Consider the following 27,883-nt stretch of genomic DNA (forward strand, 5'->3'; position numbering starts at 1 on the left):
CAATGGACTAGCACTATACGACGTACAGCTCTAATTAAGTGCAAAACAATTAAACAAAAAACAAAGAGGAAACGTCTGCTCCCAGCTCCTCTCGCAAACATTCACTTATGTTTCGTTCCCTACCATTGCTATCAATACTACCGATAATCCTACGATTTATACGTCATTTGTGTACTGTACGAAAACTATCACACTGTGGCTGTAACGCTGCATAACGTATGCCGATGGGAGTTACGCAACTGTAATCATATTGCAGTTCACTATCGTAAACTGTGTCATCTGCATAAAATCTAATGTTACTACTATCATTGCCTGTGAGTGACAAATTTCGTTTGAAATCCATTTGATGGTTATTCCGTTAAAAAACTTGTGGCATTGACTGCAGTATGTAATATCTGCCTGGTTTCGTTGACGCGTTACTCTCAGGGCGTCATGTGCGGAAGAGAGATGTTTTCGCATTCTGTGATGGTTGCAGTGGAGTAGCTCATTCTATTCGAGATGCCTTTTTAAGTTTGAGCTCAGAATACACGGCACACTCACCACCCATCGGGGGCTCCAGTCAGGCATTGTCAGCAAGCGTAGGGACAAAGCCTTTTGCATTCTTCTAGGCTGTGTGGCGCCTTAAGCCGGCTAGTCTGCCTTGACGTTATCACCAACAGCGCCTTCTGAGACAGGGACCCATTAGCGCGCCAGAAGAAGGCCAGAGATGAGTCTGGCTTCACGACTCAGAACACCGGCTGACGCTAAACGCCGCTGTCACGTTCGACAAGCGGGCACGCGATAGGCCGTCGGAGCTTCGAGACAAAAAAACTGACTGATGAAGACCGAGGGAGCATGGGGGACGTACAGACACGCACAATGCGTAAGGGGAAAATGAGTGGAAAACAAGCAAACAGAAAACGCCAGGGACCCATTTGTTTGCGTGATTTCATGCACAATACAGGCTGTATACCGTATGCCAACATAATCACACAGTCATACAGGTTGGTCGAAAATTGACGTTACGGTCTTCTAGGACTTGTAGAGGGGAGTAAGTACACCGTATTTTGAATAGGAACCCATTGCGGGAACGTCATCCAACGAGACTACAGAGCGTCAAAGTTATAGGCGAGGGCGTCTGTAAATGTAGGTGTACACGTGGCGATTCAGTGGTGATGTTACAGACTTTCTAGGATGATGGAGAACAATCAATGTATTCATCTGGAGTGAGGATCCCTGTACCGGAAACGAACGAGTCGAAAGTTATAAACGAAAACCTTTCTGATTTCTCTGACAGTTGAATACATGTAACAGTTCTTGTGCTGCGAAGAGTGTAGGGCTGGTAAATTTCAGTGGTTGCAGTGAGGACAAAATCGAGAAAAAATGTCCAATAAACGTTGGCTCTAACGTGCTTACCTGAGGAGCTATGACCATTCATTCATTGTCGCTAATGTGAAACACGTCTCTACTGAGCAATTGCTCATAGCTGTTAAGGTACTCACTTTAGAGCCCACGTTTACTGGACATTTTTTCTCGTTTTTGTCCACACTACCACCACTGAAAGTTACCAACCCTACTCTCTTCGCAACACCAGAACCGGTACATGTATTCAACTGTCACAGGTATCAGAACGGTTCTCGTTTATGACGTTCGACTCGGTTGTTTCAGGCACAGGGATCCTTACTTCAAATTAATACATTTATCGTTCTACATCATCCTACAAAGTCTGTATCATCACCACGGAATCACTCCGTGTATATCTACACGCGCCTGTAACTTTGACGCTCTGTAGTCTCGTTGGATGACGTTTCCGGACATGGGTGCCTATTCACAATACGATGTCCTCTCTCCCCTCTGCAAGTCCTAGAAGTCTGTAACGGGTATTTTCGACCACTCTGTATATCCATGGATATATTATGTTTGTGGTGAGCAGTGTGTCCAGCCTCAAGCTAGAACGCTTATTCAGAACGCTTTGAGCAGCAAATTTTTGCAGTGATATATTTATTATAATTATAATCCACTTTAGTTTTCCGACAATCACACCGATAAAAATGAAAGACCTGAGAGACCTAAATCGAAACCAGGTACTTACCTGAAGCACATGATTTTACTCATAACTACAGAAACTTGGTAGAGGTAACAATTACAAAACTATTCCATGTGGTAAACAAGATACATGAGACAGGCTAGATTCCTTCAGACTTAAAGAAGAATGAAACAATTCCACTTCTGAAGTCAATAAGTTCTGCAATAAGGTTACAATATTATCGAATCACCTATTTAACAAGTCGTGGCTGTAAAAATACGACGCGGCTTCCTTTAGAAAAATGTAAAAGCTAGTAGAAATGGAAGTCGTGGAAGATAAATTCGGATCCGGAGAGATGTTGAACGACCGGGGATGTGCAAACCTTACAGCTTATCTTAGACAATAGTTTGAAAAAGGTAAACTTAAGGTGTTAGCAATTGTAGATTTAGAGAAAGATTTCGACTGTATTGACTTCAATACATTCTTTGAAGTTCTGAGAACAGCAGGAATAAAATACAGTTCATCTACAACGTGTACCGAAACAATACTAACTTTATACAGCCTGGATATTGAGCAAGCAGTGAAGGAAACAAAGAAGAAATTTGGAAACTGCATTAAAGTTTAGAGAGAAGACATAAAAACTGTGAGGTTTTCCAACGCGAAGGACTTAGAAAAGCAGTTGAAGACAATGGGTAAGAACTTTAAAAGAAGGCAATTAACAGGAATACAGAAACAAAACAAGGCTACTGGTATGCAGTCGAATAAAATCAGGGGCTGTTGAGGGAATTAGATTAGGAAATGAGACACTAAAAGTAGGACGTGGTTTGTGTGATTCTGACAGGAGAGCAAATGACGATGGCTGAAGTAGAGCAGTTAATAAAGTGCGGCCTGAGAATTATAAGAGCAGCGGTTATGAAAAAAAGGAAATTTGCCAAGCTCCAACTTAAATTAAAATAATAGAATGTCTTTTCTGGAGACATTTCTCTGTAATGTAACTTCACGCAGTAGTGAAACGTGGACGATTAACAATTCAGCATGAAATACACTCCTGGATATTGAAATAAGAACACCGTGAATTCATTGTCCCAGGAAGGGCAAACTTTATTGACACATTCCTGGGGTCAGATACAGCACATGAACACACTGACAGAACCACAGGCACATAGACACAGGCAACAGAGCATGCACAATATCGGCACTAGTACAGTGTATATCCACCTTTCGCAGCAATGCAGGCTGCTATTCTCCCATGGAGACGATCGTAGAGATGCTGGATGTAGTCCTGTGGAACGGCTTGCCATGCCATTTCCACCTGGCGCCTCAGCTGGACCAGCGTTCGTGCTGGACGTGCAGACCGCGTGAGACTATGCTTCATCCAGTCCCAAACATGCTCAATGGGAGACAGATCCGGAGATCTTGCTGGCCAGGGTAGTTGACTTACACCTTCTAGAGCACGTTGGGTGGCACGGGATACATGCGGACGTGCATTGTCCTGTTGGAACAGCAAGTTCCCTTGCTGGTCTAGGAATGGTAGAACGATGGGTTCGATGACGGTTTGGATGTACCGTGCACTATTCAGTGTCCCCTCGACGATCACCAGAGGTGTACGGCCAGTGTAGGAGATCGCTCCCCACACCATGATGCCGGGTGTTGGCCCTGTGTGCCTCGGTGGTAGGCAGTCCTGATTGTGGCGCTCACCTGCACGGCGCCAAACACGCATACGACCATCATTGGCACCAAAGCAGAAGCGACTCTCATCGCTGAAGACGACACGTCTCCATTCGTCCCTCCATTCACGCCTGTCGCGACACCACTGGAAGCGGGCTGCACGACGTTGGGGCGTGAGCGGAAGACGGCCTAACGGTGTGCGGGACCGTAGCCCAGCTTCATGGAGACGATTGCGAATGGTCCTCGCCGATACCCCAGGAGCAACAGTGTCCCTAATTTGCTGGGTAGTGGCGGTGCGGTCCCGTAGGATCCTACGGTCTTGGCGTGCATCCGTGCGTCGCTGCGGTCCGGTCCCAGGTCTACGGGCACGTGCACCTTCCGCCGACGACTGGCGACAACATCGATGTACTGTGGAGACCTCACGCCCCACGTGTTGAGCAATTCGGCGGTACGTCCACCCAGCCTCCCGCATGCCCACTATACGCCCTCGCTCAAAGTCCGTCAACTGCACATACGGTTCACGTCCACGCTGTCGCGGCATGCTACAAGTGTTAAAGACTGCGATGGAGTTGCGTATGCCACGGCAAACTGGCTGACACTGACGGCGGCGGTGCACAAATGCTGCGCAGCTAGCGCCATTCGACGGCCAACACCGCGGTTCCTGGTGTGTCCGCTGTGCCGTGCGTGTGATCATTGCTTGTACAGCCCTCTCGCAGTGTCCGGAGCAAGTATGGTGGGTCTGACACACCGGCGTCAATGTGTTCTTTTTTCCATTTTCAGGAGTGTAGAAGAGGAACTTTTGAGAAGTGGTGATATCTAATGCAGAAGATCAGATGAATAGATCGGATTACAAATGGATAGATACTGTATTATTTAAGGAGGGGGGGGGAGGACGAGGGGGAGGTGAAATTAATAGCACAACTAGACTAAAATCAGGCACAGGTTGACAAGACACATCCTCAGTCATCAAGGAACCATCAGTCAGGTAATGAAGGAAAAATGAAGTAAAATTGTAGAACAAGACTAGACTGTGAGGAGGCTGAAATGGGTGTGGCGTCTAGTAGTTATACAGAGATAAAGAGAGTTGCACTGAATAGACTGATATGGAGAGTTGCGTCAAACAAGCCTTGAGACTGGACACCACAAAAATAACTACAAGAACTTTCGTTAACTTCGAAAACTGTGCCAGGAGGTAAAACTTACAATCAGTACCGAATAAAACGATTAGGAGCACCATATGCGTGAATCTAGTTAATGTATAAGAGGCGATAAAAAAATTTCAACTGGAGGGCTCTGCTGCAGTGTATATGCAACGTAGTGCAACTCCGAAGCGGTTATATAAGCACTTACCGGTAGGCAAGGGATTAGCGTGGCATTTGTCTCTTTTCAACATGTCTGTGGCAGATGCGGAAAAGTGAACTATGGTGATACTAATACCAAATGCGTCCAAAAGCGACCACAGTGCCGTTATTCTACTCTTGGCTGCCGAAGGAGAAACACCGGTAGACAGCCACTGGAGAATAAAGGATGTGCATAGGGCAGTATGTCTGTTGAATATCATTGTTGTGCAAGGGAGCGCCAAGACAAGTACCCACGTCGCAAAAGTTGTAAGGCAGGAGCTACTCCATATCAAATGGAAGGCATTCGAGCACTCGACTTCTCTCCATGCGATTATCACCCTTTCGGTCCTTTAATAAAGATCTTGAAGGATCGACGATTCCTGTCGGACGAGAATGTGCAACAGGCAGTTACGGACTTCTTCGTCTAGCAGGACACGGTGTTTTAGGAAAGGTGTATTTTGAATCTGGTGCGTCGGTGGGATTATGGCCTGAATGCTTACGGCGATTCGTCTGGTTGCCATACCGATTCCGAAATATGTGGCCTACGAACGGAAATGTTTTTATAGCCGCTTATACGAGTGGGAGTTGAAAAATAAGTTTCCCCTGTCGACTGTGGGCAGAGTTGTGTGATATGGGCGAAATTCCGCTTCCATGGAGTGGAAACATCCGCCGTCACCGAAAGAAGTTCAAAAGCACTCCGGCTGCAGGTAAAGTGCTACTCAGCGTTTTCTGGGACGTCAGACGAGTTTTGCTGCTGGACTCTCTGGAGGATGCAACCATCAGAGCTGAGCGGTACTGTGCCACTCTGTCTAAATTGAAAGCGGCCTTCTAGGATCTGGAGTTTTGCTGTTGGATGACAATGCGAGACCACACACGGCGACGGCAACGGAAAACCATATTGCAACTCTTGGTTGGGAGCACCTACAACATCGGCCTTACAGTCCGGATCTCGCACCAAGTGACTTCCATCTGTTTCCTGCTTTTGAGAAGAGTCTCGGAGGAAGGCGCTTTGGCAGCAATGCTGACGTCAAACAAGCCGTTCAACGCTTCTTCCGTATGCAACACCCTGATTTTTTGCTTCAAGGTTTTTTGAAGCTTATAAAGCGGTATGACAAATGTCTCAATGTACTTGGAAATTATGTAGAAAAATAAAGTATGTCTTCTCTTTAATGTCTCATTCTCTCTTTTTTTCCTTTCACACACAACTCTAACCACAGTCGACAGGGGAAACTTATTTTCCAGCTCCCGCACGTACATTCACAGTGTATTGTGGTTACTTTTAATACCTGCCAGGATGACAGCACGCGTTATCACACCGCTTCCGGGAAGGAAGCGGGGCGGTACCGGACCGAATCTTCCCGGAGGATTGATGACGAGGGCCAGTTTGCCGGCCAGCTTGCACTCGGGTCTTAGGCGGTTTCCCACATTAGACTAGATGAATACTGGGCCAATATTGCCAAATCCAAAAAGTTAATACGCCGACTCTGCAAAATACGTGATAAAGGCCTAGATGAAAATTGTGATCGCTTTCCAAAATACTGCTCCAGGCTGGTGTAAAATAAACGCTAAAATGATGGTTTGGCCCTGTCTGACTACTCCCTGAGGCAGATATTAGGATCTGTTATTCTATAAATTACAATCTAAACACAAATGAATGATTAAGGAAACTAGTACTACTAAATGATAAATGTTGTTCCTGCTTATATGTTTATTGTAGATTTTTTAAAAACGTTAAAATGTGTGTGAAATATTATGGGACTTAACCGCTAAGGTCATCAGTCCTTAAGCTTACACACTACTTAACCTAAATTATCCTAAGGACAAAACATACATCCATGTCCGAGGGAGGACTCGAACCTCCGCTGGGACCAGCCGCACAGACCATGACTGCAGCGCCGTAGACCGCTCGGCTGATCCTGCGCGGCATAGGAAAAAAAAAAAAAAACTTTTTTTTTACAAAGATTACATTTCCCAAGTAAAATTACTAATCAATTTCCCAACTCTGTCCCTTATTACGACTGCGCGATCTAATACCCATAACGCGAAATTACTGACGTCATCTAGAAGAGACTACTTTCAAAGATGATCTACGGTGGTTTGGAACCTCAGTGGAAATAAACTAATGTGATCACAGCCTTATAGCTTTTATAGCCCTAATAAGCTTAAGCAATTTCCGATACCACGGTATGTACTTCATCTGGTACGTCAAAGTGATGGTTCTTGTACTCAACTGCGCCAATGGAATAACTACAGCCACAAATAAACTCTTTCAAACACTAGGACGGCAGTAGGCAGTCCTCTGGCTAATATACTCTAATACTGTCTTCTCCTCTCTGTGTTCTACAGACGAGATGCGCGAATTCCCAGCCACAAGGACGGAGTTCACATAATGTCTCAGCGTAAGAATAGGCAGAGGAAGTGCTCTGAATTTCTGCACGCTGCGTACCCAACCAAGGCTCCCAACCTGGAGGTGAGGTCCACAATCGTATAGGTTCCAAACAGTACAGTGCCTAACTGTTCCAACTATAAATTCTCCTGAGAGCAAAGATAGCAAGTCCGCCCGTACCAACACATCTGACACCGAGCTACCGTCGCCCACGGGAACTCACCACGGATGACCACGTCTTTCCACTGCTGACCTCCCAGCAATTCTTGGCTCCCCACTATCGTAATTGCGAAAACCAATCATATTCCCGAAACTACGGAATATTCTCCCTCTCTACAGATTCTTCCGAATGACGACCAACCATATTTTAGTCTTTTGTCGCCCAGCGCGGAAAGTTTGCGAGGAAATCCTCTATGCGTACAATGGTACACTTCTGAGTAAAATTCCTTGGAAATAACCGAGCCTGCGTGGTTTCCGTGGTGCCGCTTCTTCGTTCCTCTCACCTGCGACCTAGATTATCGTAGTTTCCGAAGTATAATCCTTCCGGTTCGGCTACAGCGCCGGCCGGTCGCGATTCTGTTGTTCAAAAATTCAAATGGCTCTGAGCACTATGGGACTGAACATCTATGGTCATCAGTCCCCTAGAACTTAGAACTACTTAAAGCTAACTAACCTAAGGACATCACTCAACACCCAGTCATCACGAGGCAGAGAAAATCCCTGACCCCGCCGGGAATCGCACCCGGGAACACGGGCGCGGGAAGTGAGCACGCTACCGCACGACCACGAGCTGCGAACGATTCTGTTGTGCTCCAGCGCTTAGGTGCTACAGCGTCGGTCTTGGTACTTCCTTTGTTTAAGCAGGACCAACACACCTGTGAGGGTCTTCCATCCAGGGCTTGAGTTCCGCCTGCAGTTTCATTTCCACTGGCGTTCCAACCTCTACTAGTATAGGCAATCATTAATTACGGCATTTTTATAATAAAGACACTCCACACTCCATCACCTCTGATACAATAAGCGTTAACAATTATTTACAAGGTGTATGTGAAAATGTCATTCTCCTGTAAATATTCTTACATACAGTGTATAACTTATCAAATGAAGTCTAGTTGTGGTTGTAGTTGACGGCAAAGTATGTGAATGAGTGCTTGTAAGGTATGAAATTACAGCCACCTCACAGCTTTTATACACGAAGAGTTTATTTTGTTATGAACCATGATTCAAATGGGTACAGTTGTTGATTAAAAAACTTGTTCTGGAATAATAATTATCTTTTCGTATCTAAATAAAGCTAAAGGAAAACAGTAAACTACACGCTGCATTAATGCATATCTCATAGTCCTCTTCTTAGTTGTTGGTTATTACTTTGGGACTGTTGTGGAAGAGGTGTACAGAGTTATCGTCATCAGGCGGTGTATGGACGATGTACTTGTCTTGATGAGAACGTTAGGCGTAACGATCTGAAACCTCATATATTGTTTAAGCTACTAGGGTAATAACACAATGCGATATTGTACGGGACGATTATGTGAAATTAATTGGGCTGCCGACATGGAACACTCGGATAAGTTAGGATGGCTGTGGAAAAGAGTTATGTACGTGGAGTGTTTAATAAGTAACGCAACAACAGTTTTTCGAGCCCAATTTCGCTTTCAACTCTATACGTAGCCATCAAAATCGCGTCTGTTATGGAGTTGCGTTCCAGGCAGAGAGTTGTCGCTGAGTTTCTTTTGGTGGAAAACCAGAGCATCGCAGATATTTATAGACGCTTACGGAACATCTACGGTTACCTAGCAGTGAAAAAAAGCGAGGTAAGTCTTTGGGCGTGGCGTTTGTCATCACCGTAACAAAGTCACGCAAACCTGTCCGAACGCCTCGCGTGCCAGTTGGCCGCCCGTGCGGGATTAGCCGAGCGGTCTCGGCGCTACAGTTATGGACCGTGCGGCTGGTGCCGGTGGAGGTTCGAGTCCTCCCTCGGGCATGGGTGTGTGTGTTTCTCCTTAGGATACTTTACGTTAAGTAGTGTGTAGGCTTAGGGACTGATGACCTTAGCGGTTAAGTCCCGTAAGATCTCACATACACCAGCTGGCCGCACACAACTACGACTCCTGTTATGTTGGAACGTGAGGACACTCTCATTTGAGGTGATCCACAGATCGCAATTGAACACCTTGCTTCTCAACTAGATGTCTCTATCAGTAATGGAGACACAGTCATCCACCAGTTAGGGTACTCAAAGGCCTGCGCCCGCTGGGTTCCTCGACACCTAACGGAAGACCAAAGCCGCACCCGCAGCCGTCGACGATCTTCTAGGAATCTGGAGGTGTTTTATGCTAGATTTCCTTCCTATTGGTGAAACAATAAATCCCGAAGTTTATTGTGCTACCCTCAGAAAATTGAAGAAATGACATCAGCGTGTTCTTTGTCATGCAGATGCAAACGAACTTCTCCTTCGCTATGACAGTAAAGACCTCACACAAGTCAGCGATCCAGAGAGAGGCTGACAAGACATCATTAGACTGTTCTTCCCCGTTCACATAACAGCCCGGATCTCGCACTATCCGACTTACTTCTGTTTGGCTCATTGAAAGATGCACTCAACAGAAAGCGTATCTGGATGATGCAAAGGATATTAGATGCGACAAGAGATTGGTCTGAAGTCTACCAGTACCTTGCGAGCATACAGATCCTTCCAGTAAGGTGCATTGAATGGAGATTATGTTGAAATACAGGATTTTTAGTCAAACGTTTGGCAGGTAATACGGTGTACTGGAACCATGAAGAAAACAAGCTGCCTTCAGAAAAATATGTGTTGCATTACTTTTTCAACGCCCCTCGTATGCTGAAAGTATGCACACATGACACTAGCGATGTGTTATTTTGGCGAAAATTGACATAGTGAGCCCGAGACCGTTAGAAAATACAGGTTAATTGTTACAATATAGTAGAAACAAAAAATAGTCAAGTTAATAGTGCCACTCACTACACTACTGGCCATTAAAATTGCTATACCAAGAATAAATGCAGATGATAAACGGGTATTCGTTGGACAAATATATAATATTAGAACTGACATGTGATTACATTTTAACGCAATTTGGGTGCATAGGTCCGGAGAAATCAGTACGCAGAACAACCACCTGCGGCCGCAATAACGGCCCTGATAAGCCTGGGCATTGAGTCAAACAGAGCTTGGATGGCGTGTACAGGTACAGTTTCAACACGATACCACAGTTCATTAACAGTAGTGACTATCGTGTTGTGACGAGCCAGTTGCTCGGCCACTATTGACCAGACGTTTTCAGTTGGTCAGAGATCTGGAGAATGTGCTGGCCACGGCAGCAGTCGAACTTTTTCTGTATCCAGAAAGGCCCGTACAAGACCTGCAACATGCGGTCATGCATTAACCTGCTGAAATGTAGGCTTTCGCAGGGATCGAATGAAGGGTAGAGCCACGGGTCGTAACACATCTGAAATGTAACGTCCACTGTTCGAAGTGACGTCAATGCAAACTAAAGGTGACCGAGACGTGTAACCAATAACACCCCATACCTTCGCACCGGGAGATACGCCATTATGGCGATGACGAATACGCGCTTCCAATGTGCGTTCACCGCGATATCACCAAACATGGATGCAACCCTCATGATACTCTAAACAGAACGTAGATTCATACGAAAAAATGACGTTTTGCCATTCGTGCACCCAGGTTCGTCGTTGAGTACATCATCGCAGTCGCTCCTGTGTGTGATGCAGCGTCAAGGGTAACCACAGCCATGGTCTCCGAGCTGATAGTCCATGCTGCTGCAAACGTCGTCGAACTGTTCGTGCACTTGGTTGCTGTCTTGCAAACGTCCCCATCCGTTGACTCAGGTATCGAGATGTGACTGCACGATCCGTTACAACCATGCAGATTAGATGCATATCATCTCGACTGCTAGTGATAGGAGGCCGTTGGGATACAGCGCGACGTTCCGTATTACCCTCCTGAAGCCACCCATTCGATATTCTGCTAACAGTCACTGGATGTCGACCAACGCGAGCAGCAATGTCGCGATACGATAAACCGCAATCGCGATAGGCTACAACCTGACCTTTATCAAAGTCGGAAACGAGATGGTACGCATTTCTCCTCCTTACACGAAGCGTCACAACAACGATTCACCAGGCAACGCCGGTCAACTGCTGTTTATGAGATATCGGTTGGAAACATTCCTCATGTCAGCACCGGCGCCAACCTTGTGTGAATGATCTGAAAAGATAATCATTTGCATATCACAGCAACTTCTTCCTGTCGGTTAAATTTCGCGTTTGTACCACGTCATCGTCGTGGTGTACCATTTGTAATGGCCAATAGTATAGTAATAAACAGCTTCATTACTGGTTTCGAAACGAGAGATTCGTCATCAGACTACTGTTCACTTTTAAATTTACTTATTGTTTATGCTGTGTGCGCGTGTTATTGTCTGATACCTGTGGTGTCGAAATTTCCGTGAAGTAGAGTGTGCTACAGGAAATATTAACGTGAAAAAAAGACTACATTATTGGAGTGTATAAGTGAAAAAAAAGACTATATTATTGGAGCGTATAAAAACAATGTAAATCACTACCTAAAATAACAGCTAAGTTAATCTTCGCGGTAAGTGATAATTGCCAAACAATTGCAGGATAAAGATTTATTGAAATCCTTGGTCACGGTGTCAGTATATCTAAATATATTTTCATCAGGAGCAAAAATAAAGCTGAACAGGAAGATACCTTCGTTAGCAAAAACCTTAGCATCATAACTGAGATAGAAGAAAAAACACATAGCTTTAAGTAACCATGAAAATTATCAAAGTATTACAAGAGCAAAAACTTGTAGCCACTTACTACTATCACATCCTGCAGTGGAGATGCATAAAACAATCATGCCAAAGGCATCGTCAGTAGTTAGTATTAAAATATCACCTCGATTTGTACCGTGAAGATTTTCAACAGTAGCTGATTCAGCCATGTTTAAAATTTTGAGCTAAGTTAATGTAGTGTTACATACATCGAAAATGTTGCGTCTTTTTAATAGACAATTCATTACTTCGAAGAACGCTTATTTTGCCGATAACAGTATCTGACTACACAGAAAACGATAAGAGGTTTTGTATGTCCATCTGGGACGACGGCCGTTTGCTATCGTGACAAAACACCTATAGCCGTCCTTATGATTTATGGTAACGACAAAATAAAATAAAATCGTATGGACGGCTGTAGGTGTTTTTAGTTGCATTTATCGCGAATCTATTGCCCAACGTAAAGTCCCAAGCGTCTGGAATAAAGCGCAGGTAACGCCTGTATATAAGGAGGGTAGAAGGACGGATCCTCAAAATTACAGACCAATATCCTTAACATCTGTTTGTTGTACGATTCTCGAACATATTCTCAGTTAGAATATAATGAATTTCCTTGGAACAGAGAAGTTGCTGTCCATGCATCAGCACGGCTTTAGAAAGCATCGCTCCTGCGAAACGCAGCTCGCCCTTTTTTCACATGATATGTTGCGAGCCATGGATGAAGGGTATCAGACGGATGCCATATTCCTCGACTTCCGGAAAGCGTTTGACTCGGTGACCCGCTGCATACTCCTAACTAAGGTATGAGCATATGGGATAGGTTCCCAAATATGTGAGTGGCTTGAAGACTTCTTAAGGAATAGAACTCAGTACGTTGTCTTCGATGGTGAGTGTTCTTCGGAGGTTAGGGTATCATCTGGAGTGCCCCAGGGAAGTGTCGTAGGTAAGCTGTTGTTTTGTATCTACATAAATGATCTTTTGGATAGGGTGGATAGCAGTGTGCGACTTTTGCTGATGATGCTGTGGTGTACGGGAAGATGTCGTTGAGTGACTGTAGAAGAATACAAGACGACTTGAACAGGATTTCTGATTGGTGTAAAGAATGGCAGCTAACTGTAAATATAGATAAATGTAAATTAATGCAGATGAATAGAAAAAAGAATTCCGTAATGCTTGAATACTCCATTAGTAGTGTAAAGCTTGACACAGTCACGTCGACTAAATATTTGGGCGTAACATGGCAGAGTGATATGAAGTGGGACAGGCATGTAATGGCAGTTGTGGGGAAGGCGGACAGTCGTCTTCGGTTCATTGGTAGAATTTTGGGAAGATGTGGTTCATCTGTAAAGGAGACCGCATATAAAACATTAATACGACCTATTCTTGAGTACTGCTCCAGCGTTTGGGATCCCTATCAGGTCGGATTGAGGGAGGACATAGAAGCAATTCAGAGACGGGCTGCTAGATTTGTTACTGGTGGGTTTGATCATCACGCGAGTGTTACGGAAATGCTTCAGGAACTCGGTTGGGAGTCTCTGGAGGAAAGAAGGCGTTTTTTTTGCGAGTCGCTACTGGGAAAATTTAGAGAACCAGCATTTCAGGCTGTCTGCAGTGTAACTTTACTGCCGCCAACTTATATTTTTGCGGAAAGACCATAAAGATAAGATAAGAGAGATTAGGGCTCGTACAGAGGCATATAAGCAGTCATTTTTCCCTCGTTCTGTTTGGTAGTGGAACAGGGAGAGAAGATGCTAGTTGTAGTACGAGGTACCCTCCGCCACGCACCGTATGGTGGATTGCGGATTATATATGCAGATGAAGATGTAGTTGTTGTCACGGTAAGAGCTGGTCCATGCAGATTACCAACAGGACACTGCAGAGGCAGGTGGCGGTACTATTCTCGTATAAAACATGCTTGCACGGGATGAAGTGGAACTTTCGCCAAGTATGCCATGGCCCGTCATCGCCGAATGATACTTCCAGACCATATCCATTTTTTCACCTACAGAACGTGACACGTCGTAAGTAATTCGTCAAATCAATGCTCCACCCGCATTCTGTCAATGACTTTAGGGACAATCCACAGTATGAGGGCGCTTGTAAGGCTGTCCAGGCCAAATTTCTTCAATCCTATCGAGGCATTATGACGATTGTAGAGACCTCCGTCTAATCTTCAGGTCTTGCTGGTCTTAAGCGAGCGGTCATGAACCAGGATGGCGCTCCGAAGCCTTCCGTAGCTCGCGAGTTCATTCCTTACGCATCACTTTAGCCATCCGAGGGAAACACGGTACTACACCCTACTAGGTATGTGGTGCAAGTTCGTAGGTTTGCACTACGACACCGACACCGAAGACAGCGCCCTGTATCCGGCGCAGTTCAGCTTTACGGGCGCCGCTGCAGATTCTAACCAATTGGTTCCGAGGAGACGACCTAGCAACGTTGTTTCTATTTCACAGTGGCTTATCCACTACTTGTAACTTAGGAACTTGATGTACGGCTCTAAGTGCTCATCTGTACGCAGAGTTAGGTAAAGGCGATTTTGGTTCACACTGCAGTGCCGAGATTCTACCTCACCTGTTCCTCATAGCTTCCTACATTCGGCCTACCCTTCAGTTTTCAGGAGCAGACCCTCGGGCCCCCTTCCAGGCGGGATACAAAAGGGTAGGTGTCACTAATTCAGTTCTCCTAACTCAATATTCTTCTGCATGCAAATGGTGCAAAGTACGTAAAGAAAAGTCTTTTATAAATATTTATCTAAAAATGGGTCTATAGAAAGCCAAAACGAAAATAAGGAACACTGTTCCAGATACGTTTCCAAAGGACTGGAATATATAGAGACAGTAAACGAACATCCACTCTGAAGCACATCGGAAGAATCGAACTACAAGTGTGACCGTATTCCAGACAAACCGTTAAACACGTGCAAATCGTAGGGGGAGAGTTTAGGACTGTATGGAGCATGTGTAAGTGTGTGAGGGGGGGGGGGGGGGGCGGGGAAGGCTCGCATGATGCCAATGTTGTTTCGATTACGCCTCAGAAGTTTCGCTGGAATGACCTTACACATTCTCCAGACAGTTAGTCCCGATCTCTCTCCTTGCGATTTTCATATTTTTGGAGCCCTAAAAAAATTCTTAGCCATCGATTTGCTTAGTACGAATTGGTGGTCGGCTGAGTAAAATCACTTTTCCGCAGACAACCACGAAAATATTTCCAAGGAGGTACTGGCAGTCTTGTCTCAAAGTGGGATAAATGTATTGACAGTTGCTGAAGAGTAGGGACGAAAACTTTTATTAAATAAAAAATACACATGCACATAAAGCAATTAGAAGTGCAATACGCCGAGGAAAGTGTTGATCAGTAACCAATCGTTGGTCACCGTGGTTCAGCAAAAACCACATTCCTCCACTGTATGTTGGTCACATACCAGCATCTGGACGTTCATATTCCGCTCGCAGAATCTCCACAAATTGAATACCTTGGAACTATAGTTCTATACTCTACCTTTTTCACTAGCTGTTAGTCCTTGATTCGTTCATATCCTTATTTTTATACATTCTAAGTTCATGAAAACGTACGCCACTGCTCTTTTTCTGCTCACTTCTTTTTTCCACCTTTCTTAAACTGTTCACTCCTCTGATTTTACGTATTTATTAATATCTCTGGATATAGCACCCATGAAACCAAAATATCCATCACTTACATCGATACAAATTCACTTATTTTTGGTAACAAAGAGAGTAATAATCAGTGAATTGAGAAATACAGTCCAGGAAAAACCCGTCACATACGCAAATGGTTCAAATGGTTCTGAGCACTATGGGACTTAACATCTGTGGTTGTCAGTCCCCTAGAGCTTAGAACTACTTAAACCTAACTAACCTAAGGACATCACACACATCCATGCCCGAGGCAGGATTCGAACCTGCGACCGTAGCAGTCGCGCGGTTCTGGACTGCGTGCCTAGAACCGCTAGACCACCGCGGTCGGCCGTCACATACGCCTACAGACTATTGCCCTTACGTACTGTATATAGAGCATGATTAAAAACTGTTTTCAGTATTCTCGCTGAAAATAGTATTGGTAGAAACAATAAGAAAATGTTCTGTTAACACACGCACTTAAAAACACTCTTATTGGAATATTTCAGTTTATGCTGTGGTAATTGTCACGTATCTTCTAACACTATAGCAGGCCCTCATGGCCATTCTTACACATCATCTAGTCCTCTTTTTCAAAGACTCACGAATTCGTGCCACCTTATCACGCTGGCACAACATATGGTCGCATGCATGTGACACACGTCCCCGTTACGTGAGCACGTTGTCGAAGGTTGCCCAATAAAATAATGCCTTCAAATGTCGCTACAGTAAGAAACCAAAGGGATGAAGGCAACGTGAATGGGGAGGCTCTACTTCCACACTGCCGTACGAAGCTTAGAAAATATACTGGTGCTTCGATGTGTGTAAACTACCTCCGTTTCCCTCTATAAGGGTAACCTTTAACGCGGATAATAAGATGCTCAGTAATCGATGACAAACAGCTTTTGTTTATTTGTCCCTTGGTATGTATGGGCTTATGAGTTCGTCACCCACAATTCCTGTTCAGACACTGACAATAAAAGCGAACCTCATGACGTGTTTCCCGAAAATTTTCATCCGGCTACACAATGAATAAGAAAGTAGCGATGAACTTCAGAGGGCAGTCTAGATCAATGAATATCGACCGTTATCGCACAATAATTAACATGTGGACAAGCATTTGTTACTGGACATACAGTAAGTTGGCACTGAGCACTATGGGACTTAACATCTTAGGTCATCAGTCGCCTAGAACTTAGAACTGCTTCAACCTAACTAACCTAAGGACATCACACACATCCATGCCCGAGGCAGGATTCGAACCTGCGACCGTAGTGGTCACGCGGTTCCAGACTGAAGCGCCTAGCACCGCTCGGCAACTCCGGCCGGCATACAGTAGGTTTTTAACTCTTGTCTCCTAATTTTCACCATTATTATCTCTAATATGAATCTGGACGCTCATATTCCGCTCGCAGAATCTCCACAAATTGAATACCTTGGAACTATACTTCTATACTCTACCTTTTTCACTAGCTGTTAGTCCTTGATTCGTTCAAATCCTTATTTTTATACATTCTAAGTTCATGAAAACGTACGCCACTGCTCTTTTTCTGCTCACTTCTTTTTTCCACCTTTCTTAAACTGTTCACTCCTCTGATTTTACGTATTTATTAATATCTCTGGATACAGCACCCATAAAACAAAAATATCCATCACTTACATCGATACTAATTCACTTATTTTTGGTAACAAAGAGAGTAATAATCAGTGAATTGAGAAATACAGTCCAGGAAAAACCCGTCACATACGCAAATGGTTCAAATGGTTCTGAGCACTATGGGACTTAACATCTGAGGTCATCAGTCGCCTAGAACTTAGAACTGCTTAAACCTAACTAACCTAAGGACATCACACACATCCATGCCCGAGGCAGGATTCGAACCTGCGAACGTAGTGGTCACGCGGTTCCAGACTGAAGCGCATAGCACCGCTCGGCCACTCCGGCCGGCATACAGTAAGTTTTTAACTCTTGTCTCCTAATTTTCACCATTATTATCTCTAATATGAATATGTTCAAGCTAGAAGGACTATAGTAACTAGACTGAATGAGCATCAACGTAGCTGGTGAGTACAGAAATGAGACTTAATTTTGCTGAACATGTGCTGAACTAAAATTATAGATACAAAGCCGACACGGAAGTGCTACATGTAGTTTACAAAAGAAAGAAAGAGGGAGTTTGCCTTGTGCAAGTACTCGAGAACAAAAAAAAAAAAAAAAAAAAAAAAAAAAAAAACATTTCGCATATGGTTCAAATGGCTCTGAGCCCTATGGAACTTAACATCTGTGGTCATCAGTCCCCTAGAACTTAGAACTACTTAAACCTGACTAACCTAAGGACAACACACTCATCCATGCTCGAGGCAGGATTCGAACCTGCGAACGTAGCGGTCACGCGGTTCCAGACTGAAGCGCCTAGAACCGCACGGCCACAATGACCGGCTTTTCGCTTAAAGCTCCCGTCTGGTTCAACGTACCCACTTCAAAAAATAAGTTACACATGTGTTCCCATGCAAAGGCCATTGCAGAAAGAGGTTACAGGTTAAGTACAGCAACATTTGTGGTGTACTACACATAGCAGGTGTATCACACTGTGCGAGCGAAATGCGGCGGCGACTGCAAATGCACAGGGGTGAAGAAAAGTGGGGAAGCCCCGCGAGAAACGCGAGCTTGAACATAAGGGCAGATGTTAGCGAAGCTTGCAAGTTCCACTGTTGTATTTAACCACGAACGGCTCGGTGCAATTTTCTCAATACGTTACAAGTATCAGTCGTGGCTAGAAAAGATTTTTGTGTGATTGTGAATAGAACTGTTGATATTTATCGATGTATCGAAGGAAAAATGTCGACATATTGACCTATAAATATATCGGATGCACAGTGTTAGTAAACTACCAGCTTTAGAGTTCTGTATTTAAGTACTTATTTATTAGATATTCTGTACATGAAGAAGCTAGCAGCCTGCCTATTCCCCTTACAGCAAGAAATGAAAGGCAGACAGATTATTTGAAAATATCTTGGTTAATAACCGGTCTTCCTGCAAATGAAAATCTTGTATCACTACACTTTTTTTGGTCGGCTGTTGTGTTGTTAATTAACAACTGTGGACGTGATACAATGTAATGCAATATTTCATCCCAGTTAAAATCCAAAGTCTTATTTTCTTAACTTGTCATTCGCTGTATGTCGAAATATATATATTTTTTTAACATTGATGTAGGAAGATTGCGAGGTGAAGCTGAAAGTTGCATTTTCCGTTGTTAGCTTCGAATGCCGATTATGTCAGCAGTTCTACGTCTTCACCCGCCGCAGAGACCAGTCTTGTCATTTAGATTTTTCATTATTTTCAGCAGTTGTTCCCTAAGAATGCCGATGTCAAGAAACAGCACACTTGTTGAGTTACAAATTGTCCTTTAACGCAACTGGTGTGCTATTGAAACTTCCTGGCAGATTAAAACTGGGTGCCAGACCGAGACTCAAACTCGGGATCTCTGCCTTTAGCGGGCAAGGTAGGAAACGAGGTACTAGCAAACTAGCAAAATTGAAGCTGTGAGGACGGGTCATGAGTCGTGCTTGGGTAGCTCAGATGATGCCGGCAGGGTAGCTCAGCGTGTTCGGTCAGAGGGCTGCGTGCTCTCTGTAATGACAAAACTGAGTCAAGGAATCAACGATAAACTTGAACGGATGTCTTGTGAGTGAGAGGACTGTGATGAAAAATAAGAGGACGAGAGCTGCAAAAGTAACTTCATAAATGAATGGCGGACTGGTGAACGCTCTCAGCACCAAATGTCACTCTCCCATCAATCCGTAGTACAGATTTTGTGGCTTCGCCAGCACATTTTCATGTTACGGGTATCTGCATCACCGATGAATACTTTTTGAATTCTAGCTCGCCCACAGTTCCTTGCTTATGGAGCTCCCTCAGTGTTGTTGTGTGTTGATAGGATCCTTGTTTGTAATGTTTTGTTTGCTGTATATCATTGTCAGCTGTTGGCTGAAAATTGTTCGGCAAGCTGAAATAAAGAAAAGTTAGTTGCAATTTTTTTTAAACGCACTACATTCATATCTGATGTGGGCGTCGCTCTGTCATCATTGCGAAGACTTCATAAATGCAGCAGAACATACAGTGTTACAATTTTTGAACTATATGAAGTAAAATCGTCATAACTCCTAATAGCGATAGGACGTTCAAACAGCACGATTGCTGCAGGGCAGGATGGGAATTAATATGCGTAGTATGGTTTGGTTTAGCGACGAAGCCTACAATAAGCAAAATTGGCGCATTTCGGGTCCTGAGAACCCGCATTTCGTGATCGAGAAGTCTCTTCACCATGAAGGAGCGACTGTGTGGCGTGCAATGTCCAGTCACGGAATAATCGGTGCGCTATTCCGTGAAGGCACGGTATGTCAAGGTTTTGGATGGTGATTTCGTCCCCATTATCCAAATTGAGCATAATTTCGACAAGCTGTGGTTCATGCAAGACGGAGCTCGACCCCATCGAAGCAGGACAGTGTTTGGTGTCCTCGAGGAGCACTTTGGGGACCGCATTCTGGGTCTGTGGTACCCAGAGTTCAAATGCTTCAAATGGCTCTAAGTAAATACTATGGGACTTAGCATCTGAGGTCATCAGACCACTAGACTTAAGGACATCACACATATCCTTGCCCGAGGCAGGATTCGAACCTGCCACCGTAGCAGCCGCGTGTTTCCTGACTGAAGCGCCTAGAACCGCTCGGCCACCGCGGCCGGCGGTACCCAGAGTTCAATGGCATCTACCTCGACTGGCAGCCATTTTCTCCGGATCTGAACACATGTGACTCCTTTCCGTGGCACCATATTAAAAACAAAGGGTACAGCAATAACCCCAAAACCATGTCTCAGCTGGAAACAGCCATTCAGGAGGTCATCGACCTCATCGATATTCCGACACTTTAGCGGGTCATGTAGAATTTCGCTAATCGTCTGCGTCACATCATAGACGGCGGGCGTATCAAACACGTCATAACCTAAATCCGAATATCTGTAGTGAAGTTTACATATCGATTAAAGTGTGTGCCCGCCATAGTGAGTAAGCAATTTGCAATTTTTCCTTTTAGTTCAGTATCATCGTATTCGGCATACAATTAATCGTTATTTTAGCCAAACAGTACACTGCCAAAGCATTGTGTGAGACCTAGATTCTGCCAGCCGGATTGGCCGAGCGGTTCTAGGCGCTGCAGTCTGGAACTGCGCGATCGCTACGGTAAGAGGTTCGAATCCTGCCTCGGGCATGACTGATGACCTCAGAATTTAAGTCCCATTTGAACCATTTGAAGACCTAGCTTCTGTTCTGTGTCGATCAGTGTGGTGTTGCCAAAGCTGTAGATGACAAATTTAGATACCTGGGAGGATTTGAAGAGCAAGTAAGCAACAAGATCGGAAACAAACTTTTCGCCTGCCTGCTGTTTGTTAACGAGAACTGGCTGGCAGAGGTGATATTGCGTGACTTGCGTCGCTGGGCTGCGCGTAACTTCAGTTTGACAAGGTGGCCGGCGCGACTCAGGTTAACGAGCAAACTTGCGCCACTTATTTCTCGAAGATCGCAGGACGCGGAACGTGGAGTGGAGGGGAGAACCGCATTTCGGAAACATTTTTCAACGAATGACTCGTTCGCAACGAAACGCCAGTAATCTAATTCTGAGTTTTCCAAAACTCCTTCGGGAACAAACTTCTGGAGGAGGAAAGTCTTCCACCGACGTCTTATTGGAGAGCTGGTTTCCATATTATGACTGGCTTCGAGAAAAGAGGCCCTCGGCTTCATTTGTCTCCCGAGTACAGGAAACGAAACAGCAATATCAACTGCCAAATTTACCTCCCAAGACAGTTTCTCAAATCAAGACGTCCTGACACTCGTGGGCGAACGTAAAGTGGCAGTTGCAGCCCAACAAAATTAGTCCGCCAATAGCAACAGAACTCCCTTGACAGGGAGACCCTGAAATGTGCTTCTCAGTAATTAGGTAATAACGTGTGATGAAGCCTCTAAACGAAATTCAGCAGAGTGGTATGCCCATTTCGTAGAACGTATTCAAACTGATTTCAGAGAACCAGAGGGTAATGTGTCTCACACCATGAACTAAATCTAGGTTGAAAACAGTTTATTTGGGCTATGCATCAACCTTACAATCTCTCAGTAGCTGCAAACCTCGAAAATGCTTCTTAAACTGGCTCAAACAGTCAACCCAAGTCCTTCGTAACTGTTGAAACGCATTCTTTAAGTTCTCTTCTTTACTCCAGCAGCAATAGTTCACCATACTCAGTTAGCAGGAATGGCTTCTGCAAAGAAATGGACGATACTTGTAGTCTAGTCCATGGTGAGCAGAGATCTTTGTGTCTGCTTGCGGGTGGTGACGTATATATCCGAAACACTGAAAAATCATTGGTTGCGTGAAGGAAAAGCACTTTCAGTGGTGAGATTGTTCTGGTAATCACGCGGGTGGAAGGACATCCCCTTTCATGGGATAGTATTCTTTTTCATCGATTGAAATTTTATGTGGGATAGGGACTTGTAGATTCTGTGAATGCAAGTGAACAACACTGAAACAAGGACGAGAGTGGCTCTGAGCACTACGGGAGGTCATCAGTCATGCCCAAGGCAGGATTCGAACCTCTGAGGTCATCAGTCCCCTAGAACTTAGGACTACTTACACCTAAATAGCCTAAGGACATCACAAAAATCCATGCCTGAGGCAGGACTCGAACCTGCGACCCTAGCAGTCGCGCGGCTCCGGACTAAAGCGCCTAGAACCGCTCGGTAACAGAGACCTGCTGGACGAGAGTATCCATTCCATATTTATAGTCCTGTATCTATGTGGAGTGTAATGGGTATATGTGTAAATATTTATTCTGGAGACAGGATAATGTATTGAACAACATTACAGTAGTATTTACGTCATTTGTTGATTAATAGTTGTAGCCATTATTAGTCGCACGTTTTAGGTTGGTCAGTACCTACAACTACATGGGGCAAGAACAAGCCATTAATGTTTTCTTTCTTTTTACTCCCTGGACAGCAGGTCAGATGCTGAAATATGGATGCATGCATGAAAAACGGTCAATCTATACTAGCAGGCTAGACCACTAAATGATGCAATATGACCATGCATAAAACATCAGGTCGTATAGTTTTTGACGCGTTTGTGGGAAGAATATTCGATGCAAAGAAAAAACACTCAACACACTGCTCATGTGTGTACATATTAAGGTACTACATGTAAAAATTACTGCACTTATATCCGTTACGGCCCGTGTAAGGTCCAATTAGCACCTTCGTATAAAAATGAGAATTAACTAACGTATGCAGACGATGTTTTATGAGGACCGACTATAGATTTTCTAAATGTGTTTTATTTCAGTCTTTGATCACAATATCAATTCTTTAGACGATGAACGGTTTCAGTCCGAATTGACCATCCTCATATCTTTTTTACACCATGTCCTAAATTGATAAGGCCATAACGGACATGGTGTAAAAAAGATCTGAGGATGGTCATTACGGACTGAAACCGGTCATCGTCTAAAGAATTAATATTGTCATCAAATACTGGAATAAAACACATTTGACAATATTGGATCACTGTTTGTATACGTAACCATGTCGCAGTTGGTGAATATTGATTTTTTGACCAGGATGCTTCGTAAAATTCTACTGTATGGTGTGGTCGGTGATCATGTTGTTTAGAAGTTTGTTTTAGTTTTGAACGCCATCCCACATATTTCATTTATATATTTTACTTTTGTAATATTTTTAATACATCTCATCTTATTTCTCTGAGAGACATTGAATTTTCATATCATCCATTGCTTTTCATTCGGAGGACTTATACGTATTAAATGCAATGATAGTTCCGTAGCTATTTGATTAAAGCACCGTCGGTGGATGCATAGGAAATTTCTTGAGTCGGTATATTCACATTTGCAAATTGATTTCTGCCCTCTCCATTCCCAGATACCATTGTAAGGCTATTTCATGCACGATTATTGTATGCTACTTTTCATGCTTTTTGTAATTTTCATCTTTGTAAAGTTAATTGTGACCACGTGGAGTACAAACCTTAATACAAGTATGTTAGTCAGGAGCGGAGTCTGTGTCAATTCTTTAATGTTTTTGGGCTCGTAGGTAACCAAGTATGTATATATTATCGTAGGAAAATGAATATATATTTTTAATAATCCATTTATGTAGCTTTGACCTGATACAGGTAGCACAAACATGCACTATGTGTAGACACCTATGAACAGTGTCTTACTTACATTATAGCCGCAGCCATGTATAATATTCTTCCACGATTGAACCATGTAAATTAATTACTTTACTTAACTATTACTTTGCCTACCATAATGTCAGTTCGTAAGTTCAATTATCAAACCAGCTACCAGTAGCTGGTTTTCACACTGAAGATACCTGCTAAGATAAACCGGATACAAAACAGTTAACTCCGATTGTACTCGAATACTCATTTTCGGATAGACGCTTCTATAATTTTCCAGGATATTTACACTTTTTCTGTTGCGTAACTGTTCCACCGTAATTACCTTCGGTGTATCACTTCCAATGGAACAAAGAGCATCAACATTAGACGTCTAGTTATTACCACTTCCAGCCAAATGTACTATCTGGGTTCCTCCTTAGCAAATTAGGAATTTATTTTCAGTTATATTTCCTTCTAATGCGAATGTTATTGCACAACGTTGTATGGTGCCAAATTATGGGCTAACGCTTGAAACCACTCAAATGATTCCCAGATACAAAAGCATCATATACAAATCACTGTGGCTTAAATTCAAGAACGTTTTGCAGTGTCCACCTCAAAGATTTGAACATACTAACTATTGCTTCTCGTTACATTTATTATTTAATGAAATTACATTGTGAGCATTATATTTCTGTTTCAAAAAATCAACACATTTGAAGTAATCACTATCCTGAATAAGTGTAGTCTTCATATAGACTTAAAGTGAATCAGTTTGGTCCATTTTCCAGGAACGTACATTTTGGATAGTTTGCCAGCAAGCTTAAAAACTTTACCTACTAATAAAGTAGTGTAATAGGCTCGTAAAGAATTTATCGATGGCTATCTTCTTGCACTCCAGCGATCAATTTCTTGGCAAAAGTAATTCATATACTTACTCTTCATTACAACACATAACGTCAATGTTATTTCGACGCAGCTTCATTGTGGTAATATGATCTCTGTTAGTACGCTTTTAAACTGGTTTAACCTCTGATAACGCTTGGCTAGAATAGCCGTGGGAATTCTTCCATGAAAAGTAGTCCTCATAGATTCAAATGTTTGTGGTAAGCTTCCTAATTCAAGTGCAAATGAAAAGTGTATATAAAATGTCGACTTCGCATTTTGGAGGGTCATTTCGCTTAGGGACACTGGAAGGCACATTACCAGGTCAGCATATTTGTTTGACATGTGTAAATTCGTATCCCATATTACTGAGGAGAACCTTACAAATTAGCTCTGGAATGAACAGTCTGTCTAATGTAATGTAATCAGTGGCATTTTTCCCTATGTTTCTCAGTTTTCTACATTTTATTGTCTGCTAGTCTCCAGTCAAAAGAAAAGTTCTCAACATTTTCAAGAAGCTGTAATCATTAGTTTGTAGACTGAATCCTCCGTGCATGATGCCCATACCAGTAGACACACTTTAAATTACAATTTACTGTTATTACCTTTACGTTTCAGCAAAACCGATTCTTTAAACACTCGGACCTCTATGTGTACAACAACTGCAAACGTCTGTACTTTAGAAATGGATTAATGTTTCAAATATTTGACGTGAAGCATGTAACCGAGAAACAATTTGCTAAAGGTTTGAAATTATTGTCAATGTTTGCTGGAACTCGTTTGGTGTTCTCATTATGAAATACTGGATGAGTATGCTATGCGTAATTTCCACTCCGTTTTAAACAAATGCTACTTTTTCACGCTGCTTAATCTTCATTTTCTCATATCTCGTGATACAAGTGTCACACAGTGATGTAGTTTTGCAAGTATATTGAGTAGTATACGTGGATACTTTGTGCAAAATATGTTGCAAATAGAATAAGTAGTGAAGACGTAACAAATTGGAACGTCATGGCTAATGCTGAAGTTTTACTGCAAGACTAGGGGAAATGTAGAGAGTGATAAACATTTTTCCACTGACTAGTTTGTGTGGACCATCAACGCGAAAAGGTTTCGTGAAGACGTGATATTGTGGAAAAATTTTGTTGAAAATATCTGAGGGCTGTCATTGTACAATATTGGATGAATATTGTGTCGCTGATTTGCATGGTATGAGTTGCTCTTTCTCAAGACATACAGTGTGTTGAGAATTTCAGCGCATATGCTGTTATTGGTGAGTGAGGACAGTGTATCGACAACATTACATCAGTATTTACTTCATTTTCAGGTTACTAATTGTAACTGTTAAGAGTAGCAGATTTAATAATAGTAGTGTAACACCTGAATGTCTGCAGCATTTCTTTTTATCGCGCATCTTTACAGTACACTATATCCGATCTCAAGCTGGTTCTTAACCTTCTATCTACATCTACGCCAACACAGGTACACCTCAAGCCACCGTACGGTGCCACTATTGTCATTTCCTCTCCTGTTCCTCCCGCAAATAGAGCGAGGGCAAAACGGCTTTTTGTATGCTCCCGTATGAGCTCCACTTTCTCGTATCTTATCTTCGAGTTAGCAGCAGTAGAATCGCACCGCGCTTAGTTTCAAATGCCGGTTCTTTAAATTTTCTCAATAGCGTTTCCCGAAAAGACCGTCTCCTTCCCTCCAGGGACTCAATTTTGAATTCTCGCAGCATCTCCGCAACACTAGGTGCTGCTCCACTCTACCGATAACAAACCTAGCAGCCCGCCTCTGAATTGCGTCAATGTCTTCGTTCAATCCGACCTGCTCCGGATACCAAACATTCGAGCAGTACTCAAGAATAGGTCCCACCAGCGTCCTATATGCGGTCTCCTTTACAGCTGAACCTCTCATTCCTAAAATTCTTCAAAATAAACCAAAGTCGACCATTCACCCTCCATACCACAGTTCTCACATCCTCGATCCACCTCACATCGCTTTGCAACATTTTTTTAAAAATAGATTTCAGCCTTCGTGTAGAACCATGTGAGATAATTTATGTAAAAAAATTTTCCTGCACAGAATACCTCAAGACTGCACTCCTTTTTTCACGTTTTGTAGCATATCAGTCGCAAGGGGAAAAAAGTGATCCTTTATACATCTCATAGCTACATCGGAGTAGTTGCTTCAGTTTGAAATTTGCATGACAGTTGAAAATGCATGCGACAGAACATAAACTCCCTCTCGACGTGGAAATATTCCTCAGCTCGTTATCATTTCGGATGTAAAATTACATCTTGCAGACTGCACATTAGTTATAAGTTAGCTGGTTGTACACATCCATTGCTGATCAAAGTTGAGTCCAGATAACAAGTTCTGCTATTGTCCGATGCAAGCAGAGAAATATTCGTTTTCAAACTAAAAACCGCCATTTTCTTCCTGAACTGTAGTTTATTTGTTCCAGGTGCGATATTTGTGGGCCATAAAACAGTTCACATCCTGATTTTTTCGTAAATAAATGATTATTTACAGTTATTCCAATTTTCTTTCCTCTCATCTGCTCATACACTGGAGGTAGCACTACAACTTCACTTACGAAATATAGGAACATTTTCATGTTACAGACATCTTTCTTCACAAATTTTCATGTTCTTTGCGCTAATTACTGTAGAGCGATATTATTCTTGTGTCACTATTTGTAGATGTTTTATCGAAAAATGTGATTTAAATTCGTAACAACTGTATGTTCACTTCATACCTCTTCCTGTTGGTTTGTTTACGTCCATGTTGTCAATCTAACGAAGTATACTGGAAATTAACGTCTGTTCGTTTCTGTTATCTTCTATATGTGTGTGTGCAAACGAGGAGAGACAGAGACTTCTGTGAGTGAGTGTGTACGTCTG

Source organism: Schistocerca gregaria, chromosome 1 (assembly GCF_023897955.1).
Source record: "Schistocerca gregaria isolate iqSchGreg1 chromosome 1, iqSchGreg1.2, whole genome shotgun sequence".
Classification (NCBI taxonomy): domain Eukaryota; kingdom Metazoa; phylum Arthropoda; class Insecta; order Orthoptera; family Acrididae; genus Schistocerca; species Schistocerca gregaria.